The following is a 23,382-nucleotide window of genomic DNA, read 5'->3' as shown; positions in this document are numbered from 1 at the left end:
CTCTCACACTGCCAACCCAGGTGCTGGGTGTGTTCCATTGTAGAGGTTACAATCATGAAGGTGTCGCCAGTCCATTATGGATTGAGGCAGTGGGCCAGAGGAGAGAGACAGACTTATCTCCCTGGGATTTTCATTTTGCCCTGAGCCCAGCAAACTCAGTTGCCAGTCCTGAGTGAAGGATTTAGCCTTGGTCAGGAGGTAGAACATTTTTATTCTATGATGGGAAGGACAAAGGGATTGGTGCAATAATTTGCAAGATAAGAACTACACACCTGTCCGCCTCTAGCTTGTCTCACAGGTACAGCAGGTATGAAACCAGGACAAAGGCTGAAGTGGGGGGTTAGGTGGAAGTAGGGTCCCAAAATTTAGTGGAGTCTCTTTTTTATTGAAATATAGTTGATATACAATATTATATGTTACAGGTGTACAATATAGTAATTCACAATTTTGGAAAGTTATATTCCATTCACAGTTATTTTAAAATATTTGCTATATTCACCATGTTGTTCAATATATTCCCGTAGCTTATTTTATACCTAATAGTTTGTACCTCTTAGTCTCCTACCCTTATGTTTTCCCTACCCCTTCCCTCTCCCCACTGGTAACTACTAGTTTGCTCTCTATATCTCTGAGTCTGCTTCTTTTTGTTATATTCGCTAGTTTGTCATATTTTTTTAGATTCCACATATAAGTGATATCACACAGTATTTGTCTTTCTCTGTCTGACTTATTTCACTTAGCATATGCCCTCCAAGCCCATCCATGTTGCTGCAAATGGCAAAATCTCATTCTTTTTTATGGCTGAGTAGTATTTCATTGTATGTATATACCATATCTTCTTTATCAATTCATCTGTTGATGGACACTTAGGTTGTTTCCATGACTTGACAATTGTAAATAATGTTGCTATGAACATTGGTGTGCATGCATCTTTTCGAATTAGTGTTTTGGGGTTTTTTTGGATATACACCCAGGAGTGGAATTGCTGAGTCATATAGTAGTTCTATTTTTAGTTTTTTTGAGAAACCTCCATACTGTTTTCCACAGTGGCTGCACCAATTTACATTCACACAAACAGTGTATGAGTGTTCCCTTTTCTCCACATCCTCACCAATATTTGTTATTTGTGATCTTTTTGATGATAGCAACTCCAACAGGCGTGAGATGATATCTCATGGTTTTGATTTGCATTTTGGGTGGGATCTTGAGGTGAGAGGTCAGAGCAGTGCAGATGAAGCTGCTACATCTAACTCAGTTGTGACTCATAGTATAAATACCTGAATGAATGCCTGGAAAGGCTACTTCCGGAAAACAACATCCCTTAAGTTTTTCTTTGCCACACTACTCAGGGGTAGCTTTCCAGCCAATGTCACATTCTCAACGATTCCAGAAACTTATTTTCAATGTTTATTTTTATTTTTAATTTAATTTAATTTAATTTCTTTATACAGCAGGTTCTTATTAGTTACCTATTTTATACATATTAGTGTACATATGTCAATCCCAATCTCCCAGTTCATCCCACCACCACCACCATGCCCCACCCCGGCTATCCCCCCTTTTTGTCCATATGTTTGTTCTCAATGTCTGTGCCTCTATTTCTGCCTTGCAAACTGGTTCATCTGTACCACTTTTCTAGATTCCACATATATGCGTTAATATATGACATTTGCTTTTCTCTTTCTGACTTACCTCACCCTGTATGACAGTCTCTAAGTCTATCCACATCTTTACAAATGACCCAATTTCATTCCTTTTTATGGCTGAGTAATATTCCATTATATATATATATATATATATATATTCTTTATCCATTTGTCTGTTGATGGGCATTTAGGTTGCTTGCATGACCTGGTTATTATAAATAGTGCTGCCGTGAACATTGGGGTGCATGTGTCTTTTTGAATTATCATTTTCTCTGGGTATATGCCAGGTAGTGGGATTGCTGGGTCATATAGTAGTTCTATTTTTAGTTTTTTAAGGAACCTCCATACTGTTCTCCGTAGTGGTTGTATCAATTTACATTCCCACCAACAGTGCAAGAGGGTTCCCTATTCTCCACACCCTCTCCAGCATTTGTTGTTTGTAGATTTTCTGATGATGCCCATTCTAACCAGTGTGAGGTGATACCTCATTGTAGTTTTGATTTGCATTTCTCTAATGATTAGCAATGTTGAGCATTCTTTCATTTGTTTGTTGGCAATCTGTATATCTTCTTTGGAGAATTGTCTATTTAGGTCTTTTGCCCACTTCTTGATTGGGTTGTTTGTTTTTTAATATTGAGCTGCCTGAGCTGTTTTTATATTTTGGAGGTTAATCCTTTGTCCATTGTTTCATTTGCAAATATTTTCTCCCATTCTGAGGGTTGTCTTTTCATCTTGTTTACAGTTTCCTTTGCTGTGTAAAAGCTTTTAAGTTTCATTAGGTCCCATTTGTTTATGTTTGTTTTTATTTCCATTACTTTAGAAGGTGGGTCAAAAAAGATCTTGCTGTGATTTATGTCAAAGAGTGTTCTTCCTATGTTTTCCACTAAGAGTTTTATAGTGTCAGCTTTACATTTAGGTCTTTAATCAATTTTGAGTTTATTTTTGTGTATGGTGTTAAGAAGAGTTCTAATTTCATTCTTTTACATATAGCTGTCCAGTTTTCCCAGCACAACTTATTGAAGACACTGTCATTTCTCCATTGTATATCCTTGCCTCCTTTGTCATAGATTAGTTGACTGTAAGTGCATGGGTCTATCTCTGAACTTTCTATTCTGTTCCATTGATCTGTATTTCTGTCTTTGTGCCAGTACCATATTGTCTTGATTGCAGTAGTTTTGTAGTATAGTCTGAAATCAGGGAGTCTGATTCCTCCAACTCTGTTTTTTTTCTCAAGATTGCTTTGGCTATTCTGCGTCTTTTGTATTTCCATATATATTTTAAGATTTTTCTGTTCTAGTTCTATGAAAAATGACATTGGATTACATTGAATCTGTAGATTGCTTTGGGTAGAATAGTCGTTTTCACAATATTGGTTCTTCCAATCAAAGAACATGGTATTTCTCTCCATCTTTTTTTGTCATTTTTGTTTACTTTCATCAGTGTCTTATAGTTTTCTGCATACAGGTCTTTTGTTTCCCTAGGTAGGTTTATTCCTAGGTATTTTATTCTTTTTGTTGCAGTGATGAATGAGATTGTTTCCTTGATTTCTCTTTCTGATCTTTCATTGTTAGTGTATAAAATGCAAGAGACATCTGTGCATTAATTTTGTATCCTACAACTTTACCAAATTCATTGATTAGCTCTAGTACTTTTCTGGTGGCATACTTAGATTATCTAAAGATATCTAAATTTAGATATCAAATTATCTAAATATCTATTATTAGATATCTAATTATCTGAAGATAATTATCATTATCTATGTATAGCATCATGTCATCTGCAAAGAGTGACAATTTTACTTCTTCTTTTCCATTTTGTATTCCTTTTATTTCTTTTTCTTCTCTGATAGCCTTGCTTAGGACTTCCAAAACTATGCTGAATAATAGCAGTGAGAGTGGATATCCTTGTCTTGTTCCTGATCTTAGAGGAAATACTTTCAGTTTTTCATCACTGAGAATGATGTTTGATGTGGGTTTGTCATATATGGCCTTTATTAGGTTGAGGTAGCTTCCTTCTGTGCCCACTTTCTGTAGAGTTTTTATCATAAATCGGTGCTGAATTTTGTTGAAAGCTTTTTCTGCATCTATTGAGATGATTATATCGTTTTTATACTTCAATTTGTTAATATGGTGTATCGCGTTGACTGATTTGCATATATTGAAGAATCCTTGCATCCCTGGGATAAATCCCACTTGATCATGCTGTATGATCCTTTTAATGTGTTTTTTTTATTCTGTTTGCTAGTATTTTATTGAGGATTTTCGCATCTCTATTCATCAGTGATATTGGTCTGTAATTTTCTTTTTTGGTAGTATCTTTGTCTGGTTTTGCTATCAGGGTGATATTGGCTTCATAGAATGAGTATGAGAGTGTTCCTTCCTCTGCAATTTTTTTGGAAGTTTGAGGATAGGTGTTAGCTCTTCTCTAAATGTTTGATAGAATTCACCTGTGAAGCCATATGATCCTGGAGTTTTGTTTGTTGGAAGATTTTTAATCACATTTTCAATTTTATTACTTGTGATTGGTCTGTTCATATTTTCTATTTCTTCCTGGTTCAGTCTTGGGAGATTATACCTTTCTAAGAATTTGTTCATTTCTTTCAGGTTGTCCATTTTATTGGCATAAAGTTGCTTGTAGTAGTCTCTCAGGATGCTTTGTATTTCTGTCGTGTCCATTGTAACTTCTTCTTTCAAATTTCTAATTTAATGATTTCAGTCCTCTCCCTCTTTTTCTGATGAGTCTGGCTAAAGTTTTATCAATTTTTTTTATCTTCTCAAAAAAACAGGTGTTGGTTTTATTGATCTTTGCTATTGTTTTCTTTTTCTTCTATTTCATTTACTTCTGCTCTGAACTTTATGATTTCTTTACTTCTACTAACTTCGGGGTCTGTTTGTTCTTCTTTCTCTAGTTCTTTTAGGTGTAAGTTTAGATTGTTTATTTGAGATTTTTCTTGTTTCTTGAAGTAGGATTATATTGCTATAAACTTCCCTTTTAGAACTGCTTTTGTTGCATTCCTAAGGTTTTGGATCGTCGTGTTTCTTTGTGGTCATTTGTCTCTAGATATTTTTTGATTTCCTCTTTGATTTCTTCAATGATCTCTTGGTTATTTAGTAATGTTTTGTTTAGACTCCATGTGTTTGGCTTTTTTTACATTTTTTTCCCTGTGATTGATTTCTAATCTCATAGTGTTGTGATGAGAAAAGATGCGTGATGTGATTTCAATTTTCTCATATTTACTGAGGCTTGATTTGTGACCCAAGATGTTATCTATCCTGGAGAATGTCCCATGTGCACTTGAGAAGACAGTGTAATCTGCTGTTTTGGGATGGAATATCCTATAAATATCAATTAAATCTATCTTGTCTATTGTGTCATTTAAAGTTTGTGTTTCCTTATTAATTTTCTGTTTGGATGATCCATCCATTGGTGTAAGTGAGGTGTTAATGTCCCCACTATTATTGTGTTACTGTCGATTTCCTCTTTTATAGCTTTTAACATTTGCCTTATGTATTGAGGTGATCCTATGTTGGGTGCATATATATTTATAAGTGGTATATGTTCTTCTTTGATTGATCCCTTGATCATTATGTAGTGTCCTTCCTTGTCTCTTTTAACATTCTTTATTTTAAAGTCTATTTTATCTGATATGAGTATTGCTACTCCAGCTTTCTTTTGATTTCCATTTGCATGGAATATCTTTTTCCATCCCCTCACTTTCAGTCTGTATGTGTCCCTAGGTCTGAAGTGGGTCTCTTGTAGACAGCCTATATACGGTTCTTGTTTTTGTATCCATTCAGAAAGCCTGTGTCTTTTGGTTGGAGCATTTAATACATTCACATTTAAGGTAATTATCGATATGTATATTCCTAGTACCATTTTCTTAATTGTTTTGGGTTTGTTTTTGGTTTTTTAATTTATTTATTTATTTTTGGCTGTGTTGGGTCTCCGTTTCTGTGCAAGGACTTTCCCTAGTTGCGGCAAGTGGGGGCCACTCTTCATCACGGCGTGTGGGCCACTCACTATCGTGGCCTCTCTTGTTGCGTAGCACAGGCTCCAGACGCACAGGCTCAGTAGTTGTGGCTCATGGGCCTAATTGCTCTCCAGCATGTGGGATATTCCCAGACCAGGGCTTGAACCCGTGTCCCCTGCATTGGCAGGCAGATTCTCAACCACTGCGTCATCAGGGAAGCCCTGTGTTTGTTTTTGTAGGTCCTTTTCTTCTCTTATGTTTCTCACTTAAAGAAGTTCCTTTAGCATTTTTTGTAGAGCTGGTTTGGTGGTGCTGAACTCTCTTAGCTTTTGCTTGCCTGTAAAGCTTTTGATTTCTCTGTCATATCTGAATGAGATCCTTGCTGGGTAGAGTAATCTTGGTTGTAGGTTTTTCCCTTTCATCACTTTAAATATATCATTCCACTTTCTTCTGGCTTGTAGAGTTTCTGCTAAGAAATCAGCTGTTAACCTTATGGGAGCTCCCTTGTATGTTATTTTTCATTTTTACCTTGTTGCTTTCAATAATTTTTCTTTGTCTTTAATTTTTGTCAGTTTGATTACCATGTGTCTGTCTTTAATTTTTGTCAGTTTGATTACTATGTGTCTCACTGTGTTTTTCCTTGGGTTTAGCCTGCCTAGGACTCTCTGCACTTCCTGGACTTGGGTGGCTATTTCCTTTCCCATGTTAGGGAAGTTTTCAACTATAATCTCTTCAAATATTTTCTCGGGTCTTTTCTCTCTCTCTTCTCCTTCTGGGGCCCGTATAATGCAACTGTTGGTGTGTTTTGTGTTGTCCAGAGGTCTCCTAATCTGTCTTCATTTCTTTTCATTATTTTTTTCTTTATTTTGTTCTGTGGCAGTGAATTCCACCATTCTGTCTTCCAGGTCACTTATCCATTCTTCTGCCTCAGTTATTCTGCTATTGATTCCTTCTAGTGTATTTTTCATTTCAGTTATTGTATTGTTCATCTCTGCTTGTTTGTTCTTTAATTCTTCTAGGTCTTTGTTAAACATTTGTTGCATCTTTCTCAATCTTTGTCTCCATTTGTTTTTTTGTGAGATCCTGGATCATCTTCACTATTATTTTTATGAAATCTTTTTCTGGAAGGTTGTTATCTCCACTTCTTTTAGTTGCTTTTCTGGGGTTTTATCTTGCTCCTTCCACTGGTACATAGTCCTCTGTCTTTTCATTTTTTCTGCCTTTCTGTGACTGTGGTTTTTGTTCCACAGGCTGCAGGATTGTAGTTCTTCTTGCTTCTGCTCTCTCTCAGTGTTTAAAGGGATCAAACTCTTTTTTTTCCTCTGAATGTTTCAAAGAATATTTGAAAATAAGGAATCCTAATATATGTTGGATTACCCTCACTCATATATTCTGTGCTCCATAAATACCCCGTGGGTTTGTTGACAGATTGATTGATCCTTGATTTCCATGGACTGAGCTCCCCCTTCATATCTCCCATGGCAAGCGCCTGACCCACATCCCCAGGAGGGGGAGGGTACAGGCTCTGCTCCTGCCTGCTTGGAGCAAGGAGGAGAAAGCTTATGTAGCTCAGATTCAGTGTTCTCCAGCCAAGTTCTCATAATACTCTGCCCCCCACGTTGCCCAGTGTACTCCTCTATGAGATCACTAAACTGCCTTCTGTTGGCCCTCCTTGAGTTATGATTCCCTCTGTGGTAATTTTCAGGAGTGGAGGAACTTCATGGACACAGGGCAATTCTCACTTCAAATAAAACATATTTTCTCTCAATTAGAAATGCAATGAAATAAAGGGGAACATACATGCGAGGGGACTTGATGGCAGCAACTCAAGTCTTAAAGTGCCAGCCCCCAGCTTGGGGGATAAGTCATGCTTACTGAGCTCAGGAGCTGAAGAGACTCCAGCACCTTCGCTGTGAGCTGTCCCTCAATCTCAATTAAAGTCACCTATGTTCCCACGTTGATGGATCAAAGGGGCCACTCATTGGAGATGGCTAGGAGGGTGTGTACAGGACAAATGACAAACCAATTACAGGAACCCTGGGCTTGAAATGGGAGCTGGACACAGGCTCTGAAGCTGCACCTCCTGTTGCTGGCACATGCCTTTTCCCTTCTCTGTCTTTCCCTTGCTCCCTTGTGCCAAAAAATTAAGTATTTCCTAAGTCAGGCTTGTCTAGGGAGGCCCTGACATGAAGTCACATTCAACAACCTTCCCAGGGCACTCCTTGTGTGAGAGTTGCCTCACAAAGGAACCTTCAATAATAAGTTAATCCTATTGACAGATGGCCAGGAAATTGGTCAGACGTACAACACTTCTTAGGCTCACTGAACTGGAAGCACTGGCTGTTTTCTCTTATAAATGGGGAACTCTCAAGAGACCAAAGAGACCTTGGAAGAAGTGTTGTGTTTTGTTTAGAAAAATTGAAGCACAGAGAGGTCATATGACTAGTCAAAATCACACAGTGAGCAACTAACTGTCTGGGTTCAAATTCAGGTACATCTGATTCTAAACGTGGGCTCTTTTTGTTAGACCTGAGTCTCAGAGCTGCCTCCTAAAAGATGCTTCAGGGATTCCAAAAACAATAAAGTGTTTTCCACCAAAAAATAAAAGATTTGTCATTAAAAAATATTTGTAATATATCTTTAAAATTTAGCCACAAATAGCATATCTCCCATTATCTATTTTTTAAATTGAGATTCCTTACCAGATTTCATTTCAAAGAAGTTTGAATGATATTACACTGAACCCTGACAACCAGTGTGCTTGATGAAAATGAAGTGAACCATTATTTTAGAAACACTAGATTGATTTAGAATTGGCCAACAACCCAGCAAAATATAAGAAGTCCACAATTGGTCAAGGTACAAGAACTGGGAATGTGTCCCACCCGGAAGTGGAGGGGGCAGTTTGCCCCCTAGCTCCACCCGCCCAACTCTAAGGTCCCACAATCTTAAGTAGAACAGATGCCCTTCCTCCAAGATCACACTCCTTCCTCAGAAGTAGTTCCCATCCAATCACTAGCCTGTGCAAGACCACAGCAGCCTCAAGGGGACAACTCTGGAGATATCTCAGCTCCATAGCCCTTGTGGGACTAGCTCAGACCTTTGCTGCAACTGTATCTCAGCTCAATCTCTCCTTCTGCTCAATTTCCTCTCCCGCAATCTCTCACACTCCCTGGGAAACAACCTGCATGTAAACCATGGGGTTTCAGAGTATGTGTGTTTGAGATATTTTATAATTAAAATATGTAAATTTTAAGAATAGTCATTTATTGCCAAGCTGGATCCCAGCATAGCATCAATAGCCATAAAACAGATATCTGATTGTTGGCCCTGCCATTGATACAATGTCCATCACCTCTGTCACTTGTCACCACCTCTTGTCATCCCAGTATTTTCTATATTGTGAAATGTGTGGAATCACAAGTTGGATATATGTAAGTATGCCTGTGAAAGAGATTGCTCTTTCCCTCCTGTAACTGTCCTACCTTTTTCTTTTCTTCCTTATAAATAGAAATCCTTGTAGTTACTGGATACAAGGCTGCCTGGAATAGATGTATTTTCCACCACTCCTCACAGCTAACTGTGGCAATGTCACCAACTTTTGGCTGTTGGGACATGTGTAGCTTCCTGGAAGTGTTTCCAGGATGAAGTAATAACCCCTTCTTTGTCCTTCCTCTTTCCTGTTGATTGGAATGAGGAAATGGAGGCTGAAGCTAATGTTGCCATCTTGGACAATAAGACAGCATCCTAAGTCTTATGAAGTGGCAAGACAGAGAAACCTGGTACCAGGTAATTATGGTGCTGGAGCCTGGACCAAATTATCTGTTTACCTAAACAAGAAACACTGATCTATCTTCATAAAATCACCATGTTTAGGAAATATGAAGTCAGCTCTCACATGGAGATGAACCTAGTCATAAAAAAAATAATCACTAAAAATACCATCATTTCCAGATTGGGCCACGCTTAACTTATTTCTGACAGATGACACAGCTTTAATTTTAAAGCCTCCAAAGAGGTAAGAATACAAATACACCTAAGTAAGCCACTTATATAAAGTATACTTCCTTCATGGATACCAATGAATCAGAGTTGGAGGAGGTTATCACACAGTCACTTGAATGATGATTTGTTTGCATCTGAGTATATGAAATGTAGAAATGTAGAAATTAATAAAACTGCTTGTATTATTATCTTGATTCATTACTTGTTTTTACTTTACAGATAATTTTTTCATACCAAATCATAAAATTCCTGAGAATATAGCAAGATAACAAGGTTTTGTGCATGATGAGTGTTTAGGAAATACTTTTAGATTACTTACAAAAGTTCTAGTTATATTGCAGAGTTCAATATTTAATAAGTAAATCTGGAAATTTTCTTCATAAATGTCTATCTCAAAGAATGGAGCAATTTAGTCAGGTGATTCAAATCAAAAATTATTCATTTGGGTTAGGAGAAAGACAATGACTCTGAATTTTAAAAATGTCACACTACTTTGAAATTTCTCCTCACATCCCCATCACCTTTGGCCAGAGAGTAAGAAAAGAAGCAAGATCTAGCTTTCAAGTGGAGATTGCAGAGTGAACAAACATTTAACATCACTTTATCTGAGAACATCACTAAAAGAAGAATAAAGGAATGTTTAAAGGCATAGAACACAAGGACAAAGAGAATTGGAAAGGAAAAAATAGCCACAGAATTTGGGGAGCTAGGAAACAGAAGCTTGAGTAATAATTGACCTAGAAGATGCCACAGAGACGAGAGCTAGTCAACTTACACCGTGGTACCTCTATAAGGGTCAGGAGTTAGCATTCTCAGGACTCCATGGAGATGAGCATAAATGTGGAGATGAAATGGGTACCTAGATTGAAAATCTTTTTACAAAACCATTGGCTCTCCTTATCCTCTTCACTACTCCAACTCTGTGAGTAAATGTAGGTTTATCATCTAGGAAAGATAAGACAGATGGTATATGGACCAGGGACACCACACAAAGCTTAGGTATAGTGCTCTGAAAAAAAGATTACATGAAAATTTACATTCTAATCATTCTCTTAGGCTCTCAGGTCTCTAGAAGCCAGGACTTTATGTCCCAGGCAGGACCCTAAGCTCTTACTCTCAAGGAAATCTTACCATCCCAGGAAAAATTATCTCAAGATACTCATGTCAGAGATCCCCCCTATAAGAAGCACAGCTATGGCACCTAATAATGAGGACCAGGGCAAATACCCAGCCACATGCTTCAGACAAATCAAAAAATGAATCAGCTGTCAGACTTCTCAAGTGGGATTCTTGAAGCTGGAAGACAATGAAGAAAACCCTGCAAATTACTCAGAGAAAGTGATTTCCAACTGTGATGGTAAATTTATGTGTCAAGTGGACTGGACTATGGGGTGTCCAGATAATTGGCCAAACATTTTTCTGAGTGTTTCTGTGAGGGTGTTTTTAGATTAAATTAACATTTAAATTGGTAGGCTGAGTAAAGCAGATTGTTCTTATTCATGTGGATGGACCTCATCCAACCAGTTGAAGGCCTGAATAGAGCAAAAATGCTGCCCTCCTCTGAGTAAGAGAGAATAATTCCTGCTTGACTGCCTTTGAACTGGGACATTGACTCTTTTGCTACCTTTAGACTTAGACTGAAACATAGACTCTTCCTGAGTTTTGAGCCTGCTACCTTCAGACAGGAACTATATCACTGTTTTTTCTGCTTCTCAGGTTTTTTACTCAGACTGGAACTAAACCACTGGTTTTCCTGTATCTTCATCTTGCCAAATCATTCTGCAGATCTTGTATCTTGCCAACCTCCATAATTGCATGAGCCAATTTCTTATAATAAATCTATCATCTATCTATCTATCTATCTATCTATCTATCTATCTATCTATCTATCTATCTATCCTATTGGTTCTCTTTCTCTAGAAAACTCTAATACTTCAACTTAGGCAGTGAAATATTAATTCAATGCGAACAGAGAATAATGACTTGTCAGATCCCCGAAAAAGTTACCTCATTTTCTCCCTTTTTCCAAAACCTAGAAAAGCAAGGTCTCCACCAAGGAGGCTGGGCCAAAAATGTGGCAGTCATGAATATTGGAAACAGAGACTCCAACACAAGAGACAAGGGTATTCCTAGGATCAAGATTTAAGAGGGTCCAGATTGCAGTTCTAGAAAGTAACTAGCCCACTAGAGTAAATCAAAAGACTCCAACAAAGATGTCTCCCAGGTGATAAAAACTGAATGATACATTGGTTTTATTACATTGAGGGAAGATTCAACAAATTGGGAGAGATTTGAGGAACATTAGTAATAAGTGTATTTTAAAAATCAACCAACCAATCAAACAAACAGATAAAACAAAAGTTCTGCAATAGAAGGAAAGTATTTATAATATGCCAAATGACTCAACTATTACAAACATTTAATTTTGTTTTAACTAAAATTATGGTGTAACTTTAGATCATGATATTGCAAACATTCAAACATTTTTGACTGAGAATAGTAGCAACTTCATAGAGTTCAACCTAATATAATGGAAAGTTGTGGGTGGAGGATGACAGCATATATGTTACCAAGGGGAGGCATGAAAGAGAGCTATGTCCCATCTTCTATTGTAGGAAATCAATCAGTTAGGCCTGAAACTGACAAATACATGAACAGTAGGGTAAGCATGTTATCTAGATAGATGGAGGCAAATATCAAAAGGAATAACAAAAATGGTGTGAGGTATTTCAAGAGTGAGGTCCAGTGGACATGCAGTGGGGGAACTACTCTGTTCCTGTCCTAGTGAGCTATGTGCATCTTCAAACTACATTGCCATATAACTGTAATCAAAATTAAAATTAAATTTAAAGCGAAAAACTGACTAAAACCTGGAATCTGTCGAAAATAAGACCCCTGTTTCTAATGCTATAACAAAGCAGTTAGAGCTATTACTCTTGGTAGATACAAGGAGAGTTAAGTCAACAGATCTCAGATTAATTAGAGAATCAACTAGATGGATTCACATCCATTTCTTCTCATGACCCTTTGTTGTACACTCAAAAAAATCTTGCTTATAAAGGGACACATGTTTATATATCCAAGCAGAAGTTTCACCAAGAAATGTAAATAGTTTGCGATGGTTGAAGGAAATATTCATAGTTAATAATTAAGTCAAAATGAAAACCTGAGCTGGACTAAACAATGATGAAGAATGCTAAAGGATCAGTGAAAACAAATCCTAATTCTACAAAAACATGTTTTTCTGTATATTTTGTTTTATATTGGTTGTCCTACTTAAATATATTGTTTGTGCTAATGTTCTAATGTTTGTGCTCAGTTCCCTTAATAAGTTTTTTTTTCTTTAAATAAAAAGCACAGTTGAGTGTGGAAGCAGTTTATTTCCTCATTGACTAAGATTCTGATATTCCCATGGGTTCATATTACAAAATGATAACTAGTGACCCGTCTAAGACAAGAAACTGGACCCAAATTACATGCAAAATATCCAGCAAAAAATAAGTTTCATCCCGAATGAACCAGCAAATACAAACTTATAAAGAATGGAAAATGCTATCAACGCAAATGTGCCTTGGTAATTGCAACGTGATGGTTAACTTATGTTCAAGAAATAGTTTCACTTTGAGGAGAACATTTTCAGTAGAACAGAAGAGGCTGGAGCCAGGCTGTAGAAGGTTAAAGAATATGTAGGATATGAGGAGTTATAGGTCCCAAGTGTAGATAACTCTTAAAGAAAGTTTACTATAATGAGATAAGCAAAATAAGATAGTAGAAGGAAGATATGGGTCAAGAAAATTTGTTTTGTTTTTCTGTTTTTATTTTAAGGTGAATTTTCTTTTGGTTGCATTTGAAAGCTCATAAAAATCTGTTTTTATTTTAAGATGAATTTTCTTTTGAATGCATTTGAAAGCTGATAAACATGATCCAAAAGAAAAAGAATGATTCAACATATATTGGAAAGAATAAAGGGAGAGAGATAAGGAAGGGAGAGAGAGAGCAAAAGGAGAAGGATGGGTGGAGTTTTGAGCATTTACACCAGATAATGGTAGTTAGCCGTGTTTCAGATGAGGAAACTGAGGTTGAGAGAGAACAGAGAGTATCAGAAACATGATTTAAAATCCAGTCTGCCTGAGTTCAAGTGGATCATGCTATGAATCCCATGCCTTTGTACCTCACAGGTAATAATTACCCAGAACTGGCATTCAGTTCTTTTGGGAATAAAGGAAAATTTGAAAAATATTTGTACCATTTGTCAATTATCCAACTAAACCATTCCTAAAAAGCTGGATTCGAATAAGAGAGGAGTTAGGTCAAAACTGATCATCTGTGCGTACAAAAGGATATAAAAACGAGACAAGTATGTAGGAAAATGCTCCCGCCAGCCCTTCAAGCATCTCACATCTTCACAGTGAGAATGCACACATTTACTTAACATAGTAGAGCCCCTTGGTATAGGTTACATTCTTACAACAAAGGGGAAGTCAGCACAGACAAAAACTATTAATGCATCCGGCAGACTCATTTACTTCTGCATTTCTGAGCTATTCCTTGGCCCCTGCTAAGGTGCCCCTGAGACATCTCAACCAACACAATGAAAGGTGAAACTACTCACAGCAGATTTGTTAAACCAGGCTAGCACATTCAGAAGGAAATATCACTTCCAAATAACACTGCCATTAGCAAACAATATAATATTTATTAAGCACTCTACTGCCTGGAATACTCTCTTGTAGCCAGTAAAGATTAGGAGTTAAAGGCCACAGGAAACATGAATTTTCCTTTTGTAAATGCGGACAGGGGGTCCTTTATAATCTTGCATAAGCTGAAGTTGTGCATGCACTCTTAGAGAGCAATCATTTTCCATACCACCTCAACACCCAGTCATCCAAGTTCCAAGGGCCCTTGGGAGATGTCATTCTGACACTCCTATCCCTCAGGTCTTCCTCCAAGTCTAAGTACCACTCTTCTTTCAGGAAGTGAAAACTGTAGGAAGTGAGTGAAGTTGAGGTTCTTCATGGATGCGTATGTGGAAGGTTCTATTCCCAGTACCTTCAGAGACAGAAGTTAGCCCAGCCTGGCACATGGGAGGTACATAATAAATGTTTGTTGAGGTCATGGACAGTGACTGCATGAACGAATGGATGGAGATTGTACCATTGATAATGGAGTGGTGATGAATGTAGAGGAAAACTGAAATAGAAATCAGAAGACCTGGGTTCTAGCCACAACAACTCAGTAAAATTAAGACATTTACCCTTAATTTCTTGTTGATATCTAAATATAAAGCAGGCCAGATGTATGCAGCACAGACACATAGGACATACGTGTAACAATGTATGAAGCACACTCCACTCCCCAGAAGCCTTCCACCAATGACTGGTGAGAGATGATATAAAAATGTTCCAGCTGCCTCATCCCTCAGATGGGATAAATCATAAGTGCCACATCCACTTATGTGTGTCTAACCAGCAGCCTCCTAGATGTCCAAAGTCTTCTCTTGAACTTCCAATTGTATGTCCACCACACTGTGGACACCTCAACTTGGATGTCTCCCAGGCACTTTAAAATTACCTCCAAAATTAAATTCATTATCTTCCTCTCTCTCTTAATATTTTCAGTCCTAATTATTGGATGAGCCATTCACTCACCCATCTGAGTCAGAGAATCGGGATTCATTGTTAACCTTTCCCTTTCACCTACCTTGTGCTCATTCATTTCATTCTTTAAATTCTCCTGATTTTACCTCTTGCACCTTCTCTAAATTAGTCTCTCTTTCTCCATATTTACTACCCGTTACCCAAGCTTGTCTTCCTTGGGTTACTGCAGCACATTCCTAACTTCTTTTCCTGCTTGCTGTGTTGCCCATTCCTACTACCCTCCACCCATCCTTTACACTGTATTTCTAATTGCTTCAGTGGTTCCTCCCTCTATACAGGGTAAAGTCCTTACCCTCTTTGCAATTTTTCAAGCCCTCCATGAGCCCGCTTACTGGCCTCATCACTATCCACTCAGCCCACAATTTATGCTCTAGTAAATACTAAATAGCTTGTTGTTTCTCTATTTCACTGGCATTTTTTTTTTTGCCTAAATATTTTGTTTTCTTTTCTGGAATACTTTCTCATCCTTCTTCACCAGAATATGTCTTCAGGATTCAGAGCATCCATTTTTCCCCTGGGTAAGACCTTCTTAACCCAGACCTGAAGCTATACTGGGTTGCCTTTCCTCTGTGTTCATAACGTTTTAAGCATCATATTGAAATTATGTTTCCTCAACCTGACTGTAAACTCTTCAAGGCTAGAGATCATGATGTGCTTATTCTAATGTTCACAGCACGTAACCCCTGCACCCAGCACATCATAGGGAGGCAATAAATATTTCTAGAGTAGTAATGAACTTTCTCTAGCCATATCATAAAAATACTGCAGTTGTCCAGCTAGGGGTAGGCTTTATCCCACAAGCTATGGGAAGTCAATGGCAGATCCAAGCAGAGTTTCAAGAAATCATTTTGATAAAAAGGTGGTGGATTTAAAAGAAGGGAACTGCCTTGGAGATGGCATTTTATTCTACCTGTTTTCCATTTTATGACTACGATCACAGTGTAAAATTTTATATTTCTTTGTCTTCATTTTATTTTAACTTCTGCCTTGCTGTGGCAAGTAAATTCCACATATGCGCATAGACTACCTAGTGCCCAGCACAATGTCTGCTATGATCTCTGGGGCAGGCCTTGGAGTAAAGTAAAAGGTATCTAAAATAACGGACATTTCTATCTTGGATGACAGTGGACCATAAAAGCATTCATGACTGACTGCAACATATTGTAAAATGCATCAAAAATAATAATATGAATAGATTGAGATCTATCAAGGAAGGAAGAAATAGATGAATAGAAACATACTAAAGCAAGCAGAGCAAAATTTTAATGACAGAATCTACCTACTACAAATATATTAGTATTCACTGTAAAATTCTTTGAACTCTTTAACATGTCTGCAAATTTTCATAATAGATGTTGAGGATAAAAAAAAACATTCATGATAAATATTGACTGTGCCCAAGTAGAAATGAATGATGATGAGGAACAAGATCCAGAATGATTCATTTTCTCTTCTACTACTAGAAACAATGTCTACTCCTGCCTCACTTCACAACCCCAGCTGCCACTTCACTATGGATGACCAATGAACCATGTGTATCTACATGCCATTGGTGACCTCACCTTTCTCAGCTTCAGATCCAAAAACTTAATGAACCAAGGCAGTCTATTTCTTATCACATCACTAATCCAGAGTTTATTGTATGTGCAAAGCAGGGCAGAAAGCCTGTCCCTGTTGAATCTTCTTGTTATTCTTCAAACAGGAAGTTGAACTTCCCACCTGCAAATGAAACTAGAAACCTCTTTTCCCCACCCCCAAAAGGAATGGTTAAAAAAAAAAAAAAAAAGGCTTTCAAATGGAAGAACACTTTTTCAAACATACAAAATACTTTTCTTCTTTCTTAGTACTTGGCAAGAGCATCAACTTTCTCCAAAAACGCTGAAAAGCTACCTGGGAAAATTTCACAATGGCTCATGAAGAGAAAAATCACATCAATTGTCAAAAGAAGTTATGTTTTGTTTTCTAATCTTCTTCATAGTTTAGACTTTTAAGAGTTTTCTTCCAAAACCACAACCTAAGTCAATGTACCTATTCTCCAGGCTCTGAAACATGGGGACTTCTCTTAACTTTGCAAAGAGAAAGCAGTTGTTTGCCTGGCCCAAGGTGTACTCTGACTCTTTTGTGCAAATACATCTTTCTACTCCTGTGGCCAAGTACCTTTCTGTTATTGCCTCATGTTTGTTCAAGTGGTGAGGAAATATTAAATATCACACGTTCTCTGCAGAGACCGGACAGTAATTATCAACAGATGGCAGCAGTAGGGGACTGAGAGAGCAAAAGAGTCCTCCCTGCAGGAGGGCTTGTGCCGATCCCAGGTGACTCATTGGTCACAGCCCTGGGTAGAAAAGATGAAGTTAACTACCAATCCCTCTCCCCACTTCTTACATTATCTTAACCTTTCCTAGGCATCCATCTTAATGACTATTTTAGGCTCCTTCAGAAGTGACAGAAGATTTAACTATGTGCTGGGATCACTTAGCCATTCTCCAGAGAAGGGAAGCACCGTCAGGAGGATTTTGAGTGTTTCAGAAAAGTCACAGAACACAACTAACCAACGGATTTAAGTCAATTCAGCAAGTCCCTATTGAAAGGCTGCTCTGTTCCACATGCTTGCCAGAAAAGTAATTAGGAACTTAGAGATAAAAAGATATAAATCTGGTCCTTGAGGAATTAATATCTAATGAGGGAAACAATTACTTACAATACAATATACTAATCACAACTATTGAAATATATGTACTAGGTATAGTGTCATGAAAAAAAAATATTTTTCGTGATTATCTCTGTCTGGAATAGTAGTTGTGAGGCGTATGGGAGCTATGTCAGGAAAGGCTTCAAGGAGAAGTAATACCTGGTCTCATAAATAGAATACATATACTCTACAAATGCAACAGGTGATGGGTATTCAGCACTGAAAAAGATAGACAGGATCTCTGACCTAATAAAGCTTCTATCTTCTTCCAGGAAATAGGAAGATTAGAAGAGGAATTTTTACAGCCAATTAGGAGGCAAGGCCATTCCTAAAGGGCACAGGAGGGCTGACTAGTGCAAAGACACAGAGTCATGGAAGAGTCAGGCATATGGAAGGCTGGTGAATGGGTTTTTGGGTAAATCTAACTGCCCTTCCTTTACTTATGCACTTATTAACCCAATATTTATGCCAAGGCACAGGCATTGGAAATGCAGTGTTGAACAATCCTGGTGAACTCTTGGTCTTTATGGAGTTTCTGTTCATAAGAACAGTGGACACTGAGGACCATAATAAATTCCATAAGAACTGAGGCCCCTTTAAGAAGTTAGTTGATTCAATCATGAAAAGAACAATTTTGATTGTTCTCTTTTAAGTAACTACAACCTAGACACATAGATGAGGAAGAGTGGCAGAGATGAAGGATTCTACAGAAATCCCCCCATGGCTTAAAATCACTGCCAGGGAAGAGTGAAAACAAAGAGACACTTCCCACATGGTCTTCCCATCAAGGTCTGCATGAAATATTTAAACCAACAGCAAAATACAGAGAATAGTGATACTTTTGTACCCATCACCCCGATTGAACACACCTTAAACTATGCTTCATTTGTTATTATAAAGGAAAATATTACAGATAGAATTGAAGCCCCTTTGTACTCCTTCCTTATCCTATTATCCTCCATCCTATTCCAGATGTAATCACTATCCTGATGTTGATCTTGGTCTTTCCTGTCCATTTTTAACAAAGTTTATACATATAGGATATAAATTTATTTGTTTTAAAATAACAATGTTTTGCACAGTTTGTAAAATTTTAAATAATATTATTCTACTCTATATTTCATTCTACAATGGACTTTTTATATTTAAACATTCAGGAATTTTCCATCTTATTCAACACAACATCTCCTCTATTTTTTATGCTTTCTTTTATTATTTGTACTAGCGTTCTCCAGACAAACAGAACCAATAATATATATATATATGAGGAGATTTATTATAGGGATCATCTCACACAATTATGGAGGCCAAGAAATCTCACGATCTGCCATCTGCAGTCTGGAGACCCAGGAAGACTGGTGGTGTAATTTAGTCCAGGTCTGAAGGCTTGAGAATTGGGGAGCTGATGATGAAAGTTCCAATCTGAGTCTGAAAGCCCAAGAGTCAAGAACACCAATACCTGAGAACAGGATTAGATGGATGTCTCAGCTTATGCAGAAAGAGTGAATTTGCACTTTCTCCATTGTTTTTTTGTTTTATTCAAGCTCTTGGTGGATTGGATGATACCCACCCACACTGTGGAGGTCCATCTGCTTTACTCAGTTTACCAATTCAAATGCTAATTGCTTCTGGAAACACCCTCACAGACACACTCAGAAATAATGTTTCACCACCTCTCTGGGCATCCCTTAGCCAGTAAAACTGATACATAAAATTAACCATCATATCATTCTTTTCTTTACTTCTTTTGCTCTCATTTTTTGCATTCTCTAGGTCTACATTTCTTTCTTTTTTCATTGTTGGTTTGCAATATATAAATTGTGTTCATATTTTAGTATTTAACATTAAACTTTTATAGTTTTCTAACAAGTCTAAGATTATTCACTAATTTTGTCCTCCTATAAATAAGTCAAGGACTTGATAATGTTTTAACTATCCTTTTTTTTTTTTTTTATTTGCAGTACATGGGCCTTTCACTGTTGTGGCCTCTTCCATTTCAGAGCACAGGCTCCAAATGCACAGGCTCAGCAGCCATGGCTCACAGGCTTAGCCGCTCGGCAGCATGTGGGATCTTCCCGGACCAGGGCATGAACCCGTGTCCCCTGTATTGGCAAGCGGACTCTCAACCACTGCGCCACCAGGGAAGCCCTTAACTATCCTTTTAAAATCTAGTATCTATCTTATTTTCTATATCATATAGACATTCAGTTTTATATTTTTTCTAAGTTGTGTTCACGTTCATTAAGTACACTAACATATTAATTTGTGTGCTCACTGTTTTTACTTACAGCTATTCATCCTTCTGGGTTTACTTTGCTTCACTTTTTATGCACATCATTTATTGGTTCCTCTAGTAAGAGATGGTAAATTCTCTTAATCTTTGAAATTTTATTTAAGCCTCCCTCTTAAATGATCGTTTACTTGGGTCTAAAATTACAAATTGACAGTTATTTTCTCTCCTCACCTTGAGGATATTGTACCATTGCCTCTAACATCTATTCTGATAAAGAGAAATCACTGCCAGTGTATGCCATTATTTTGTTGTTAATTTACCTCTTCTCTCTGTTAACTTTAAAATTGGTCACTTTGGGCTTCCCTGGTGGTGCAGTGGTTGAGAGTCTGCCTGCTGATGCAGGGGACATGGGTTCATGCCCCAGTCTGGGAAGATCCCACATGCCACACAGCGACTGGGCCCATGAGCCATGGCCGCTGGGCCTGCGTGACCAGAGCCTGTGCTCTGCAACGGGAGAGGCCACAACAGTGAGAGGCCCGCATACCGCTAAAAAAAAAAAATTGGTCACTTTGTAATATTTTTTTATTAAAGAATAGTTGGTGTACTATATTATATTAGTTTAAGGTGTACAACACAGCAATTCAATATTTTTATAGATTCTATTTCATTTAAATTTATTATAAAATAATGGCTGTATTTCCCTGTGCTATATCCTTGCAGCTTTTTTATTTTATACATAGTAGTTTATAATCCCCTATCCCTATCCTTGCCCCTCCCTACTTTTCTCTCCTCACTGGTAACCACTAGTTTGTTCTCGGTATTTGTGAGTCTGTTTCTGTTTTGCAATCAATATACGTTCATTTGTATTATTTTTTAGATTCCACATATAAGTGATATCATATAGCATTTGTCATTCTTTTTCTGACTTATTTCACTAAGCATAAAACATCTCAGGTCCATGCCAATTGTTGCAGATGGCAGAATTACATTTTTTATGGCTGAGTAATATTCCACTGTGTGTGTGTGTCTGTGTATACCCATCTTCTTTATCTATTTATCTGCTGATGGACACATAGGTTGCTTGCATATCTTGGCTATTGAAGATAATGCTGTTATGAATATTGAGGTGCATGTATCTTTTCAAATTAGTTTTTTTTTCATTTTCTTTGTATATATACCCAGGAGTAGAATTGCTGGATCATATGGTCGTTCTATTTTTAGCATCTCCATACTGTTTTCCATAGTGGATATGTCAATTTACACTCCCACCAACAGTGTACAAGGGTTTCCTTTCCTCCACATCCTCAACAACATTTGTTATTTGTGGTCATTTTGATAATAGCCATTCTGACAGGTGTGAGGTAATATCTTTTGATAAATCAAAATATATTTTGATATGTAATTCTCTGGTGATTAGTGTCATTGAGCATCTTTTCATGTGCCTGTTGGCCATCTGGATATCTTCCTTGGAAAAATGTCTATTCAGTTCTTCTGCTCATTTTTAAATTGGGTTGTTCTTTGTTTGTTTGTTTTTGATATTGAGTTGTGTGAGCTGTTTCTATATTTTGGGTATTAACTCTTAATCAGTCATATCATTTGCAAATATTTTCTCCCATTCAGTATGTTGTCTTTTCGTTTTGTCAATGGTTTCCATTGTTGTGCAAAAGATTTTAAGTTTAATTAGGTCCCATTTGTTTATTTTTGCTTTTGTTTCTTTTACTTTAAGATATAGATCCAAAAAAATATTTATTTATGTCAGAGAGTGGTCTGCCTATGTTCTCTTCTACGAATGTTATGGTTTCAGGTCTTACATTTAGGTTTTTAATCAATTTTGAGTTTATTTTTGTATATGATGTGAGAAAATGTTCTAATTTTATTCCTTTACATGTAGCTATCCAGTTTTCCCAGCACCACTTATTGAAACTACTGGCTTGTCTCCATTGTATATTCTTGTCTCTTTTGTCAGAGATTTAATTGATCATAAGTGTGTGGGTTTATTTCTGGACTCTCCATTCTGTTCCATTGAAATATGTATCTGTTTCTGTGCCAGTACCATGTTGTTTTTATTACTATAACTTGGTAGTATAGTCTGAAGTCAAGGAGCATGCTACCACCAGCTATGTTCTTTTTTCCCAAGATTGCTTTAGCAGTTCAGGGTCTTTTGTGGTTTCATATAAATTTTAGTCTTATTTGTTCTAGTTCTGTAAAAAAATGTCATGGGTATTTTGATAAAGATTGCATTAAATCTGTACATTGCTTTGTGTAGTATGGACATTTTAACAATATTAATTCTTCCAATTCAAGAACATGAGATATCTTTCCATTTATTTATAATGTCTTCAATTTCCTTCATCAATGTATTATAGTTTTCAGAGTATGGGTTTTTCACCTCCTTGGTTAAGTTTATTCTTAGGTATATTCTTCTTCTTCTTTTTTTTTTTTTTTCCTGCGGTACACGGACCTCTCACTGTTGTGGCCTCTCCCATTGTGGAGCACAGGCTCCGGACATGCAGGCTCAGTGGTCATGGCTCACGGGCCCAGCCACTCCATGGCATGTGGGTTCTTCCCAGACTGGGGCACGAACCTGTGTCCCCTGTATCGGCAGGCAGACTCTCAACCAGTGCGCCACCAGGGAAGCCCATATTATTGTTTTTTGATGTAATTTTTTAACATATTTATTGGAGTATAATTGCTTTACAATGGTGTGTTAGTTTCTGCTTTATAACAAAGTGAATCAGCTATACATATACATGTATCCCCATATCTCCTCCCTCTTGTGTCTCCCTCCCACCCTCCCTATCCCACCCCCCCTCCCACCCTCCCTATCCCACCCCTCTATGTGGTCACAAACCACTGAGTTGTTGATGTGATTTTAAATGGGATTGTTTCCTTGTTTTCTCTTTCTGATAGTTCATTATTAGTGTACAGAGAAGCAACTGATTTCTGTGCATTAATCTTGTATCTTTCAACTTTAATGAATTCATTTATTAATAGTTTTTGGTGGGATCTATAGTGTTTTCTATATAAAATATCATGTCCTCTGCAAATAGTGACAGTTTTACATCTTCTCTTCCAAACTAGATGCATTTTTACTTTTTCTTGTCTGATTGCTGTGGCTAGGACTTCTAATATTATGTTAAATAGAACTTGTGAGAGTAAGCATCCTTGTCTTGTTTCTG

The sequence above is a fragment of the Mesoplodon densirostris genome, chromosome 1 (assembly GCF_025265405.1).
Source record: "Mesoplodon densirostris isolate mMesDen1 chromosome 1, mMesDen1 primary haplotype, whole genome shotgun sequence".
NCBI classification, from domain to species: domain Eukaryota; kingdom Metazoa; phylum Chordata; class Mammalia; order Artiodactyla; family Ziphiidae; genus Mesoplodon; species Mesoplodon densirostris.
Note: the sequence above shows the minus strand (reverse complement) of the source record.